At 44.4% G+C, this 15,186-nt stretch overlaps 1 protein-coding gene across 4 annotated transcripts in view; it reads left to right on the top strand.

The window, feature by feature from the left end:
• Positions 1 to 15,186, top strand: part of PTPRA (protein tyrosine phosphatase receptor type A) — a 119,820-nt gene that overhangs the window by 28,037 nt on the left and 76,597 nt on the right. For 3 of the 4 annotated variants that reach the window (XM_077782689.1, XM_077782693.1, XM_077782692.1), the window contains exon 2: positions 10 to 144. The exons of the other annotated variant lie outside the window; for it this stretch is intronic. The gene's annotated coding sequence lies outside the window, so the exon portion shown is untranslated. The remainder of the gene's footprint in view (positions 1 to 9; positions 145 to 15,186) is intronic. 4 annotated transcript variants of the gene reach the window in all.

Genomic DNA, 15,186 nt, shown 5'->3' with positions numbered 1-15,186 from the left:
CTCTTCTAGGGTGCATTGAGAATAATCATCAGCCTTAACAAGGATTGATTGTGTGCTCCTCATCCTCCTGGTTTGGTATTAACCAGAAAAAGTTTTGGCCGTCGCGTCGGGGAGGTGAAGAGGTGAATGAACGTCCCTTTCAAGGTACAGTAGAGGCATGGATGAGATATTTGGGTTGTGGAGCTGGTGCTGGTGTAGCCTTTGGAGGTTCCAGGGTGTCCAGCTTCCTCATGGATCCACAGCCCTCCGTCCTACATGGAGAAGTGTGCACTCCTTGTTCAGTCCTAGTGAACACTCTTCTTAGTGTTGGCTTTGCTTTGGTGTAAACTTGGATAGATCCAGTGTTTTCTCTCCATTTGCTTTAAAGAGTCTTTCATTGATGAAACTTTTGGGTTGTGTCATGAGTAGAGTTTGGACATCAATATTTGTGCTATTTTGAAGAGAATTTTTAATAAGTTTCTTTTTCTTGTCTAGACAAACCGTTATTAGACTAAAGTATACTGAATTAGTATTAGACTGAAATAGAGTCTTACTTTAGTGCAGATGGGCACAGAATTCTTGCATGAGTGATTTATAAAGGAGGAGAAAGAAAAAACCTAGAGTCTTTTTGAGGAAAGGAAGGAGTAAGAAAGTTCCAGAGTAAGAAGTGTTACTCAGGACACTGCTGAATTAAAACCCAACATCCATCAGGGAGTTTGTGGGAAGTTTTTCTGGTCAAAGTTCTTCCCCTGGTCTGACCTGTGGAAAAGATTGAGGAATGCTTTTAAAAATTAAAAATAAAAACCCTACTGTAAGGTTTCTTGTTGGGTGTTTCGAAGGACTCGTTCCAGCCCAGGTGGATTCAGTGCTGGGATGGTGCTGCTGGAGTAGCAGAGGGAGATGTGCCTGTGAAACCTGGGGATTTGTACAAACAAGGTCTTTTCCTAAAGCATTTCTTGTTTCTGTGGCTTTCACAGGTTCACCCTGTCTGGAGAAGTAGTTTGTATTTGTGGTTTGATATTTCCTTAAAGCCTCCACACAAGGTCCTGCCGACACTGCCTGCTTCACAAACATAACCAATTTATGGTTTTGTATAAAAATTCTTTGAACTCATTGCAAATCTGACTTGATACTTCAGTGCCAAACTGAAGCCAATCCTAACTTCTAGGGCTGACTAAATCCTTCCCTTGGAATCTGTGTGATATTTAGCAGTGAGTTTCAGATCTGTTCGTGTGTGTTCCTCTCTGTACTTCACTGAATTTCACATTGTGGTTTGATACCTGTATTTTTAAGTTGGTTTTTAAAATGTTTTTCTTGCTCACTTTTTGATTTGGGGAAAATGTTGAGGTGAACAGCTGAATGAATTAGGGTTGTCCTGTCCAGGGCCAGGAGTTGGACTTGGATGATCCTTGAGGGTCCCTTCCAACTCAGGGTATTCTATGATTATAATTTACTGAGAAGTGGCCCCCTGTCCTAGGAGAAAGACTTTGTCTTTGGTGCCTGCTTTCTCCATAGCTGATCCCAGAAAAGAATTAAATTCAATGAGACTGAAGTCTCAGAAGTAACTAATATATGATGCTCAGCATAAACATTAATAGACTAAATTCCATTTATTTTTAAGTTTTTACTAGTTATAAGAAAAGGATTTTTTAGAGAAGCAAGATCTTGAATGTGCCTATCATGGCTTCTGAGCTCTTTGGGGTTGGAATTCAGTGGCCAGCTGGAATCCTGAAGCTGCTGGGATTGGCAGGATATGTCTGGAGCCACATGAAGAGGAGTGACCAAGGGGTGATCTCTGTGGCCACTGCTGTGACTGGCCAGGTGAAATTGTCCCAACAGAATTGCTTGTGTGCGAGACTTTTGTCTTGCCTGATGAAGCCCCATGTGGATGTGACTCTGTTGGCTGAAGTGAAATAGTCCCACAATACCTTCCTTTTAAAACTTGGATTAAAACAGCAGCTTCTTTAACAGAGTCCTTTTGGAATAAGACAGCAAAGTCCACCCTGAGGTGGACTTGGTCAGCTGCCTCAGGTAGTGTGGGATTCCAGCTGGGATTCAGAGATGGAGTGTCAGAGGTGTCCATCATACTCAGAGTCTTTCCTGTGGGCTACTGGAAAGACATTTTGGGCTGAGTGGTTTTTCTCCCTCTGAAAAGTGGGTTATAAAACAGCTGATGGGAGCTGGAAGAGCTTCTGCACCCATTTCTGCTTGTGTTTCTTTATCCATCACTTCCTGGTCGGTGTCACAGGGCCGGAGCATTCAGATTTGGATTGTGTAGGGGAAAAGTGATGCATGAAGCCTATACAAAGCTGCCCACTCAGATTTCTGGGCTTTGTTTGCACGGGTCACATTCACTTGTCACAAGTTACTGTCTCCTTTTTGTCAGCTCTTTCAGCAGTGTCACACATTTATTCCACCTCAGGCAGAGTAGAGTAGTGCAGGCAGAGCAGGGAGCCTGTGTTTGCAGAGCACAGGTGAGAACCTCTGAATTTAGATCTGAAATGTTGATTATCTCCTAAAAGGTTCTTCTTGTGCAATTGGAAACCTTGGGATCCTGGTGGCAGCTCTGAGTAGAGATCATGGTGTTCTCAAATCAAAATTGGCTTAAAATACCTTACTATAGGAGAGGAAGGAGGGTGGGAGGTAGGAACTGACCCACTACCAAAAAGGTGCTATCTGTCCCAGAGGGATGAGTGGGAACTAAAGAATATTTGGTTGGAAAGATTCTTTATTGGTCATCTCATTCCACTCCCTGCCATGGGCAGGGACACCTTCCACCATCCCAGGGGGCTCCAAGCCCCATCCAGCCTGGCCTTGAGCACTTCCAGGGATCCAGGGGCAACCACAGCTTCTCTGGGCACCTTGTGCCAGGGCCTCAACACTCTCATAGTCAAGAAATTCCTTCTAAAATCTGGGTTCACCCAGTTTTTTCCATCATAATTATTTTCACAATCCCAGCAGGTTTACAGGAAGAGTAGTGGGACAAGCATTCCTGATGCCATGCTAAACCTGAGATGGGAAATGTGGGCAGGATCATCTTCTCCAGATCCTCAGACCACCAGCCCAGGCCCACAGAAATAGCTTTGTTTGGGAAAATCAAGAGCCTTGTTCAGAAATGCTGGAATATCTTTGGAAATTCAGCTTTCAAAATCCTCAGAGAAGCCACCCTTGCTCCCAGCAGCGGGTCGGAAGCTGGGTTTTTTTGGGATTGCTGCCAAGCAACATTTCTTGGAAACCTTTCTGTGTGCAGTGTGAACAGCAGGACATGAGGTCTGGGTTTGAACTCTGGATGATAAAACCAGGGAGGTTTTGGCAGGGCTGTGCTCAGATGCCTCATTCTTGTCCTTTCTCCTTGGGCTGTACGGGCAAACTCCTGCCTGGGCTGGCTCAGAAACTTCCATCTGACTTTGCAGCAAAGCTGAATTTTCCACTGACTAGGAAAGTTTTTTGGATTGAAACAGCTCTCTAATATTTTGGATGGATTTCTCCAAGCCATTGACTATACCCAGTCTGTATTTTTGAATGAAACTGGTGCTGAACCTTTCCTGCAGGGGCAAGAATTTTCATAAAATCATGAAATGGTTTGGATTGGAAGGGACCTTAGAGACCACCTGCTTCCAACACAGGGACATCCTCCCCTAGATCAGGTTGCTCCAAGCCCCATTCAGCCTGGGGATTCCCTGAAACCATCCCCTGATTTTATGATTCTTTGAAAATGGATGAAGCTGTAGCCTGGAGTATCAATTACTCCTTAACCCAGGTGAAACTTTCCCCTTCTTTTTTTTTTTTTTGTTTTTTTTTTTTTTTTTTGTTTTTTTTTTGGTTTTTTTTTGGGGAAACTATAAAAATTATGTGGAGAAGGAAGGAAAATCTCTTTTCTTACTGCAAGGGCCAAGTCAGCATCTTTTTTTTTAAATCCCAGTGAGGGCAATTTGTCAGAAAACCTTGTGGGAAGCACAGAGCTTGAGCCTAGTGGAGCCAAGTTTAGCTTGAACATTCCCTTGATTGGAGCTCTTATCACCAGCAGGAGTAGAAATCTTTTTATCAGTGACTTTACGGGATAAGAAGGAGAATTTCCCAAAGGATGGGCTTTTCCCCTAAGTTTCATTCTCCAAGGAGGCCCTGAGAAAAGCAGATCCTCTGGGAAGTTGTAGCTCCAGACAAGTAGGTGCATGCACTGGTGTGCATTCTCACCTGTAGGTACACAGAGAGCTTTCCCAAATTGCCCAGAACCTGAGAAAATGGAGATAAAATCAAAAAGGCAATTGCAGTTAATTACACTTCCAAGGCAACTGGAGATTGGTTGGGATCCTGTGGGATTTCTGAGGCCTCCCAGTGCAATTTCAGGTGCAGTGTGGGCAGGAATGTTTGGTGTCTGTGGTTGGAGATGTCTCAGTTGTGACTGTCACCTCTGGCCATTGGGCTGTGCACAGCACAGATGCCACCACCAAAACACAGCTATTGTCTCATGGCAGATTCCTCACAGAAATTTTGAGGTAAACTTAAAAAAACAAAACAAAACAAAAACATTTTGTGCATGACTGAACTTTGTTGTTCTTTTTCCACCTACATACTTGCCCATTTCTTCCCATCCTCACCAAAACCTGGCCTGAATTTTGTGTTTTGGGCGGTGGGAAAAAGTGAATTTTGTGTTTTGGGTGATGGAAAGTTTCAAGAAATCTTGGGTATCTCTTTGGTTTGTAGAGGAATTGGGATGTGACCAAAGAAGTGCCAGATGTGGGATGTTCAGGGGGTTGCAGGTGAGGTGGTGTAGAAATCCATTGTCACAGTTAAATGTCTTATTTTCTATGATGTGAGCTTGGAAAATTAAAGGAAGAGCCTAACTTTTAACTCCAGAAGAACCAAAGTCTTGAGGGATTCAGCAATGGGAGTCACAAAATACATAAAGCTGTATGGGACAGTATTTCTTGCTGGGTCCTTCTGTTCCTGAGGGAATTCGGGTCACAAAATACTCTGCTAACTTTAGAATTTTGCTTGACCCAACCTTTGGGTCTCCAAGCACATTGTAACCGTGTCCCATCCAACTCATTATTACCTGAACTTGCAGTTTTTGGGAGGTCCATGTGAGTATTTGTTCTGGACTTTACCAACAGCAGAAACACATGACTTTTTTAAAAAGATAACACAGACTTGTTTTTATTCCCTTAAGATGGCAAATCTTTCTTCAAAGAGTCATGAATTAAACACGACAGTGCCTCACAGCAGGTATTAAGGAAAAAAAATAATACTTTTTAAAAAGCCTTTGGAATGGTCTTTCCCTCTGGCATCTTCACTCTGGTGCTGCAATCAGTAATTCAAAGGAGGTTTTGTGGGGAGGCGAGATGCAGGAGTTGATCTGACTTCCCCAAGGGTGAGAACTTTTAGAGCTGGGACCTGAGCATTAATCTCTCTAATTCCAGCTCAGCACTTCTCTGTGAGATCATTACTCTGTGTGATTAATCCGTGCAATGCCTCCAAAGCCTCTAAAACCATAATGCTGCACATGTATTGAGGAATGCTGCTGCCAGTTGGAGTATTTGGGAGTCTCCTGCCATCCCTGATGCCTTTTTGCTTCAACATTGAGTTCAGGGGAACATTCCCTGGCCTTGGTTGGTCTTTCTCTGTTCAAATCATCGGGGCTGATGGAGTCTTTTTGGGGGAATTCTGTTTTCATAAGGGACAAAGAGTTCTCAGTGCAAGAATCAGCTGAAATGCATTTGGTAAGCACAGATACAACTGTAGCCATGACAGCATCAGAGTTTTCTTGCAGCGATGAGTACCATGTTGTGTTCTTAAAACTCATTTCCTAAAGACAGGAGAGCAGTAACAGGACACAGACTGTGTTTACAGGCCCCTCCATCCCAAATAACCTCCAGAACCTCTGAGCATTTCCAGCCCAATTTGAGTTCAAAATCCTCAAATCTTGAAAATTCTGTGAAAACTGAGTAGCAGTGGAGGGGAGCGGGGAGGAGGGTTTGGGTGGAGAGACCTTGAGACTTCCCAGACTTGATGCAAATTCTGCAGCCTAAATTTACTTCTTAGGTAATCCATGTGTGATTTTTAGGATGTTGCCAACTCCTCAGCTGAGGTCATGGTATTACCAAAGCCTCGAGTGCGATGCTGGGCAGTCACTTTGCCTTTCCGCTGCCTTAACCCCAATTTTTTATGTAGGATGACTTCATCCCCATTCTCTCAGAGGCACGTGCTGCCTCTTTCACATTTTGCAGATTTACCAGCAGCACCTCACACATCTCAAACTCTTTGTGAATCCCCTCGGCGCCCAGAGCCCTGGGAGTATCTGATGCATCACGTTGCAAAGTGTGAAATTGAAGATTCAGCCCCACTTTGATGCTTTGGCTCAGTGAGCAGCAGAACTAATGTGGCTCAGCATACTAATGAGGGAAATATTTATTGTTCAGGGTCTGGCTGCTGCTGAGCTTCACCCTTGAAAAATTCCCGGGAGGATGGTTTTCCTCTCGGGATGGGCATCGTGGAGTCCTTGGCAAACAACTGGCATGGCAAGTGGCAGGGGGAAAAAGCCCAACTTTCAAGGAAATAGCTCCAAAATTATTATAGTTTATAAAATCATTTTAATTAATTTTTAATTTTAAAATTCTTATCTATTTTTATTAAAATATTCTTATTACAAAATATATTATTAAAAGTATTTGAAAATGTTTGTTTATAAAAGATTTTAAGGAAGGTAGTAGGAAGGATTGAAGTGGAAATTGTTGCTTTTCATGGAGAGAAAATGAGGGTGAAACTAAGGAGTGGGCTAAGCCCACAGGTCACCACAAAGATAAAATTAAGATGCCATCAGCTTTTGGCATCACTGGGGACATCAAAAATGTTGTTTTCCTTTGGAGAAGCCTTTCTCCAGCACTGTTTCTTTGGGTCACTGACATCTGTTCATTTTGATTGCAAAGGGACCAAAATGAGTGAAAGTGTCACTTTTAACCTTTTCTGGGCTTGGTAAAAAAGCACTTAGAACTAAAAGCTGGTGGTGGTACCTGGAAATACTGACTGGAGAAGGCTTCATTGAGATGAAACCTCTTTATGAAGACAGGACTTCAAAATTCTGTGTGTTTGTCAGGTGCCACATCCTTTGGGCTTTGCTAGGAGAGAGGAATTCTCTACACTCCACAAATTTGTCATCTGGGCAGTTTAAATTCTCTAGGAAGAGGTAGGGGATTTCTTGGGAGAATTTTGCTTGCCAGGATAGCTTCCACCAGGAGGGGAGGATGCCGTGGACTGAAGGCTTGTGCACGAGGGTGTGGTGGTTTCTGGGAATTTTTGAGATTTCCCTGGAGGCTGGCCAGGTTGGAGACCCAAACCTCTGAATTATGTGTAATGTAATAGCTGAGTTAATGAAAAATCACAGAATTATTTAGGCTGGAAAAGATCTCAAATATTATTGAGTCCAACCCATTCCCACCTTGTCACCCAGACCAGAGCACCAAGTGCCATGTGCAGTCATTCCTCATTCCTTGAACACCTCCAGGGATGGGGATCCCACCACCTTGCTGGGCAGCCACCTACAATGCTTAACAACCATTTCCATGAAGAAATTCCTTAAAATGAGATCGTCTCCTGAATATCTGTCCTCTTGGCTCAGCTGGGGAGCCTCCAAAAGCCAAGATGGTTTTGGTTTAGGTTCCCTTAGCAATGAAATGTGCATCAAAAATCACAAACACAAAAATTCTGCTTGATTTGCTTGTGTTCTCCACATCCAGCTTTTATATCCTTGGGATGATCTTGATTTATTTCCACCAAGAAAAATTCAATTCCTTCTGGACCACGCAGACCAGAACTCAGAGCAGCACCTTGACACGGCGTTGCTCAGGGAACCCAAAGAGTTTTAGGAGCCTGATTGGAAATTCCAACAGCAAACCAGGACTGTTGGCAACCAATTTCCAACTCGAAATCCTCCAGGAGCACAATGCACTACAATTATAGCAGCTTTCCCGGGCCAGGAAACAAGCACAGGCACTGCTGTATTCCTGTGTGTGATATTTCTGACACACAATGTTATCTTGGGGATTGTTATTTGGCTTTTATGTGGCGTGGGGAGGGTGGGGCAGAGGTTAATTGGTCATGTTAATGGTTTTCACGTTGCTAATTTAGGCTCTCAGTGCTGTCCTTGGGTTCGGAGTGAGTTACTGGAATTATTTGTTCTGTTGTGTGCTGTCACATCTGTGGTGTGGGGAGATGGCTCCAGCTACAGCCCAGATCACTGAAAAAGCTCATTCAGTCAAGTTTTTTGGGATTTCTCCTGCTTTTACCATGTTAGAAAGTCCTATTGGTTGGACTTGCTCTGAAACCAGACCTGTCTCTACAGACCTACACCCAGCTGAGGGACAGGAATTACTCACTGTGTGTTTGTTCAAACCCATCTCTGGCAAAATGTCTTTAATTCTCCCAAAACGTGTCTCTTTGGACATGCAATGCAAACTAGTGCAGAGTTCATGGCTTTGTGGTTCCAGGGTTTTTTTTCCTTCATAGAATTACAGAATTATATAATTGTTTGGATTGGAAAATGCCTTTAAGATCATTGAATGCCTTAACCCAGCACTGCCAAGGCCACCACTAACCCATGACCCCAAGTGCCACATCCACTTGGCTTTTAAATCTCTCCAAGAGTGATGAATCCATCACTGCCCTGGGCAGCTCTGCCAGGGCTGGATGACCCTTTCTATGGAGAAATTTTCCCTCATACCCAATTTAAACCTCCCCTGATGCTACTCGAGGTCACTTCCTCTTGTCCTCAAAATATAAAAAAGCCCCAGAAATTAAAACCCCAAGCCACTGCAACAGCCAAACCCTCAACTTGTTTTGTTTAGTGATCATTCCTAAAATAGTTTTGTTCACCAGAGCTATGGAAATAGGCACCTAATGCATTGGTTGAGGGGTACAGCTCAATGAAAAATGAAAAAATATTGGCTTTTTTTGGCTTTTTTGTTTTAATTATTCTTCAGCGTCTGGTGAGAGCAGAAGAATCAGTGAGGAAGTTAAAATTTTGGAATCTTCAGCTTCCTAATGGCTTGAAGTGCATCTTTTGGCATAAACTTAAAGTTAAAAAGTGTTCCAGGCCAGGTTGGACAGAGCTTGGAGCAACTTGGGATAGTGGAAGGTGTCCCTGCCTGTGATGATCTTTAAGGTCCCATCCAACCCAAACCACTCTGTGATTCACAAAAGATATTAAATACCTGTCTCTTTTTCTAGAACCTGAAATGTCACAGCCATCACAGGGTGGTTACAGAAGAAACACACACAACCAAAATTTTGCCGGGGATCAAACTTCCTTTTTATTTATGATGTGCTCCTCTCACACATAAAAAGCTTATTTGCTGAAGATCATTTGCTTTTCTCCAGCCAGACCAACAAGGCTGTGCTCAGGAAGCATCAGAGGGATGGCTTCATTTTATAAAAATAAAAAAAAACAACACTTCAGAGAGAGCTCTTCGTGTTGTGCTTCCTCCATTCAGGACTCCAAGCCTTTCACAAAACTGAGCAGAATCCCACGGGGCCACAGCCATCCCAGGGTGGTGGATTGAATGACTTAAGTATCTTTTTCTGGTCTGGTTTGTGACTGTAGCTTGAATTTATTGCCTCCTCTGTGAACCACAGATATGTTTGTTATTTGCAATTACATGGGAAAGAAAAAAAAAAGAGCTTTATTTGGATTTTTAAGTAATTCTTGTTCTTTGCAGTGGCATTTGTTGCAGTGAAATCCTTTTATGAGGCTTGTGGGGAGAGTTGGGTTGAAATAGTTTCTCAAAGAGCCACATGACAGGCAGTGGCTCAAGGAAGGGACAGGTTGGATATTAGGAAAATTCCTTCATGGAAAGGGTGGTCCAGCCCTGGGCCTCTAAAAGCCCTGTGGATGTGACACTGCTGGGGGAACAGTGGACTCAATGACCTCAGAGGGCTTTTCCAACCTTAATGGATCTCTGGTTCTAAGCATAAAAATTAAGTTTTTATTCATTTGTGGGGCCAAAGTAGTGTAGCATTCACTCAAGTCAGTTTTATACAGGGAATATTTAGCATATTCTTTTTTTTTTCTTTTTTTTTCTTTCTTTATTCTTTTTTTTTCTTTTTTTTCTGTATCTGAAAATTAAACACCCACGGGAGCTGAACTTCAGTTTCTCTTTCTAAATTGTCCCCATGACAGGCACCTCATGGTCTGATGTTTATGGTCACCATATTCACACATCTTGAGTCAGCAACCTCCTCCTTGTCACTCAACACAACTTTAAAATGTTCCTGCTGAAATTTCCTCTGTGTGTAATAGTTTCTCTGTTTTGCTTGACTGGATCTGAAAATTTTGCATTTTTAGACCAGGAAGAAACCTGTGGTCCAGATCCAGGGATTAGTGATAAAATACCTTGGAAAAAAAAAATTGGTTTTCATGTTGGTTTCAAATCCATCAATCCCTTAAAAAAGCAGGAGAGGATGCCCAGAGAAGCTGTGGCTGCCCCTGGATTTTTGAAAGAGTCCAAGGCCAGGCTGGACAGGGCTTGGAGCACCCTGGGATGGTGGAAGGTGTCCCTGCCCATGGCTGGGGGTGGAACTGGATGAGCTTTAAGGTCCTTCCCACCCAAAAAATTCTGGGATTCTCATAGGATTTTGTTCCAAAGGACACAGTTACCAACCACGCTGTTCAACGTGGTTTTGGGAGGCTCTGCTGTCTGGATTCCAGTCTGTTGTGAAAAGACATCCAAAATGTGGTGGAGTTGTAGACCCAGTGCATGGAGCAGCCAGGCATGAAAAAAAAATTAGATTGCTCATAAATATTTTACTATATTTTTAAAAACATTGCCCAGTAATTGCTTTCCTATCATTACCTTCTGCCTGCATGAAAATAACATATGCCAGCATGAACCCCAGTGGCAATGGGGAAGGATTGAGTGGGAGAAAATGAAGTTATCTCTTGATCAGTATTTTATTAGCTCAATAATAATATTTTGATTAGAAGTAGTGCACTGTCCCTCAAAGAGGCTTCTTGTGATTTTTGTGCCACCAGAGTTGTTTGAGGAAATCAACACATGACTTAAAAACACCAAACCACTACGACCAAAGGATCATCTTCTAAGAGCTCTGTCATCTGCTTTAAATCCTTCCCATTTCTCCAGCCTGGGTGCCTGGAAGGAAACTGGAGCTCTTCCCTAAGTGGGATTGCTCTGGACATCTTTCATGTAGGAGAGGAGAAGTTGTGAGCAGGGGCAAATCAAGTGGCTTTGAGTTAAGGGATTGTCAACACCCCAGGTCAGGGTGGTCTCAGGGCTGCTCCTCTTTCCATCTGTCCTGGCCATGGGCATGAGGTGGCTCCAGTTACAGAATCACTTGGATGGGAAAGAACCTTAAAGACCATCCAGTTCCAAGCCCCTGTGAGGAACACCTTCCACTAGCCCAGCTTACTCCAACCCCATCCAACCTGGCCTTGGACACTTCCAGGGATCCAGGGACAACTTCTCTGAGCACCCTGTGCCAGGGCCCCCGACCCTCACAGGGAACAATTCCTGCCCAATATCCCATCCATCCTGCCCTCTGGCAGTCAGAAGCCACTCCCTGTGTCCTGTCCCTCCATCCCTTGTCCCAAGTCCCTCTCCAGCTCTCCTGGAGCCCCTTCAGGCCCTGCAAGGGGCTCTGAGCTCTCCCTGGAGCCTTCTCCAGGTGAGCACTCCCAGCTCTCCCAGCCTGGAGCATCTCCATGGCCTTCTCTGGACTTGCTTTAATAGATCTATGGCTTTCTTCTGCTGGAGAGCCCAGAAAATGCCATTGATCAATGCCTTGGCACCACCCTGCAATTCTTGGCACTGGGATCTGGCTGGAATTACTGAGCTCAGCCCAGGCTCCCTTTCCTCACGCTGCTGGGAAATGTGGAAGAACCCAACTGCATCCCAGGAGCTCTGCAGGTGCAGAAGGGGGTCAGTGAGGGCTGCAGGGTGCAGGTCCTTTGTACCTCCCTGCCCTTCCCTGAGCACTCTCCCCACACTCCCTGCCTGCTGCAGATCACTCCCTTCTGCTGTTGAGAGCCTCTCTCTCCATCCCATGGCTCAGGAGGCAGCGGTTCCCGATGGATACAGCACATCATGGCACTGTGCCACCAGCCTCACCAGTGACCTCAGCAAAGCCTCCCTCCCTGCTCCTGCCGCTTCAAATCGAGGATGAAAAGGCAGTATCTCATAAAAAGGAAGGTCTGAAGGTGATGTTTGCCTGTAGCTCTCTTTGTTGTAGGTGTCTGTATTCCCCACATCCTTCTCATCCTCAGAAATCTAAAGGTTCTGTGGCAGCGTTCAGCAAAGGACTGCAGTGCACAGGGCTTGCAGTGTGCATTTAAATCACCAGGCTACATCCAGAGAAAAAGAGAAACCCTTTGCTCATAAAAAGGGCAGAAAAGGGATCAAGTTTTTTGCATAAATCAAGAGATCTTTGCAGCAGCGCGGTGCCATTGCTTGGAAAATTCATGGGGACCTCAAAGATAAGAGGAATAGGAGTTCTGAGCACCATAGGGTTGTATTTGAAAAACCCCACAGTCCATCGCTTTTTTTGGATGTTAGAGAAAATTGTGTGGGCAGAAGTAGTGGCAGAGTCTCTGCACTTGTATCAGGGAAGCTGCTGATGGGTTTCACCAAATATTTTCATGGTGAATTGAGATTGTGGAGGAGATAAATCATAGAGCTCTCCAGTATGCCTGGAGGTTCCTTGTGAAGGGTGGCAAACTGGATTTCTGGGCTTTGAGGGTGCAGCTATGGGGGAGTTACCAGAAAGACAAAGAGATAAATCCAGCATTACTGCTGGGATGTTTACTGATAGTAAATATACCCATGAAATGTGCAACAAAAAAAACCATGAGTACCGATGCCGAGTACGATGCAAACAGCCACAAATTGGTTAAAAAAAATCCCCAAACCCTCAGTGTTTAAAATGAGTTCTGCAGGGTAGAAGAGGTAGAGATGCCAAATCTGGGAGGAGCTTTGATAGCCAGCGTTGAAAAGCTGTTTCCTGAGTGGGAGGCTGGAAGGATGGATTCCATAGATTGGATTAATGCAGGAACGCTGCCTTTCCTACTGCCCCTCACATTCCCTTTTTTGCTGGGCCATATTTATTATTTCACACGGGTTATAATTCCTCGTCAGCGCACGGGGGTGTGGGAGGAAGAAGGAAATGACACTTGCTTTCTTTGCAGGACTTTGGGAAGAGCTGCAGAATAAAAGTTTGGCTCTAAGAGTTCTGTAGAAATGCTGTGCTTCCTAGTGAATTCCTGCAGGTGAAGTAACCTGAAACCTGGCATTTGGGGTGTGGCAGAGGAAGATTGCAACCTGTCCAGTTTTGCCTTGTATAACGTAACACACTGCAGAAAAGGTCCTGACTGGGTTTTTTTTTAACTTTTTTTTTTTTGTCTTTTTTTTGTAATGGCTCAGTGGTTTTGGGGCGCTCCCCAGCCAAAGGTGGCTGGGCTTTGTTTGCCTCCAGAGCCCAGTTTCCCTTCACACAGACACAGTCGGGAAGGAAATGGGTTTCTTGTCCAGCCAGGATGGTTTTCTCGACAGCAAAACCTCCCTGGGTCCTGCTGGGAAACTCTCCAGCTCTGCTCACCCCCGTGCTTCTCTGTGCAATTCCTCCAGAGCAGCATCCAGCCCAAGCTCGGCCTCACCTGATTCTGCACAATGCTTCTTGGAGATTTTTTACCTTTTACCTAAAAAAAAAACCCAAAACAAAACACCCAAGCAGCTTTGCCTGTTCCTTTTTATGTCATTGTACAAAACGCAGCTGTCACACCCACCAGCTTCCTTTTAGGTTTTACCCAGTTCTGGGCTCAGGGTTTCTTGAATAAAGGGATTTAAGCCTGGACATGGCAGTGGCAGGCTTTTCTCCTGGCATGACCAGACTCTCAATGTGACATTCAGAGCTGTAAAACACTCCCTGACAATAGCTTGTGTTGTTCAAAGAGCAGCATAAATAATCGAGTTGTTTTTTTTTTTTTTCCTCTTGTTGTTTTTTTTGGGTTTTTGGGATTTTTTGTAAGAATAACATCTCTCCAGGCTGGCTGGGGAGGCGAAGGACAGGCACTGTTGGAATCTGGAGGGGAAACTCAGGAAGGGGTGACAAAGAAAAAGGGGATGAGGTTGTTTTCTAGAAGGTTTTTAACATCACGGTGTTGGGCTATCTCTCAAACAAGATACTGGGGCCTCTGTTCCTTTTTACACACGTTTTTATACAGAATAAGATAATTCCAGGTTTCTGTGTGTTTGCAGGGACCTTGTGGCTCTGCACAACTCCTGACAGGAGGGGGCAGCCAGGAAGGTCAGGCTCTGCTCCCAGGGAACAGGGAAAGGAGAGGGAATGGCCTCAGGCTGGGCCAGGGGAGGCTTAAATTGGATATTTTTGCATGGAAAGGGCTGTGCAGCCCAGGCACAGCTTCCCAGGGCAGTGGTGGAGTTCCCATCCCTGGAGGGGTTTAAAAGCCATGTGGATGTGGCCCTTGGGGACATGAGTCAGTGGTGGCCTTGGCAGTGCTGGGGGAATGGTTGGATTCTGTAATCTTGGAGGGCTTTTCCAAACTTTTTGATTCTGTGATTGTGCCCAGGATTTTATCCTTAATAAAAACCCCCAGGGATGGAAATTGCCCAACCTCTGGGCACCCAGCTTGGCTGAGCTCGTGGTGGAAAAGCTTCTCCCTGCACCTTGAACATCTCGATTCATCTTCTCCCCATCACCTCCTGTCCTCCCACCCTGTCAGAGCCGGTCTCTCCCTTCTCCCCAATGTCCTTGGAGATGCTGGAAAGCTGCTCAAAGCCCCCTTCCTCACCTGGTGCTGGTAGCTAAATATGCCCAGAGAGAAAAAGAGTTAAAATTTGTGCTTTTGCACCTACCACATATCTCAAATTAAAATTAGAAAAGGAAATTTTTTGAAGATGTTACCAAAAAGATGTATTAGCAATTCAGTGATATTTCTTCCTGGTTCATTATCCCATGTATCTGGTGAGTTGCCTCTTCTGAAACTTTCATAGAAAAATATTTATTTTTTTAATTTTGCTTCAGTCTTTACATTACTTGCTGTCAGTACCTAAGAGGTGATGGGATCCCAGCATTATTTTCATAATTAGGCATCTTTTTGGTGCTGTGACCTGAATACAGGGCAGAGCAACTGCTAATTTAATCCTCTTCAATATGATTTGTATCTTCTTTCTTATAATTATTTTT

The sequence above is a fragment of the Lonchura striata genome, chromosome 4 (assembly GCF_046129695.1).
Source record: "Lonchura striata isolate bLonStr1 chromosome 4, bLonStr1.mat, whole genome shotgun sequence".
Taxonomy (NCBI): domain Eukaryota; kingdom Metazoa; phylum Chordata; class Aves; order Passeriformes; family Estrildidae; genus Lonchura; species Lonchura striata.
This window is presented reverse-complemented; position numbering and strand designations above follow the sequence as displayed.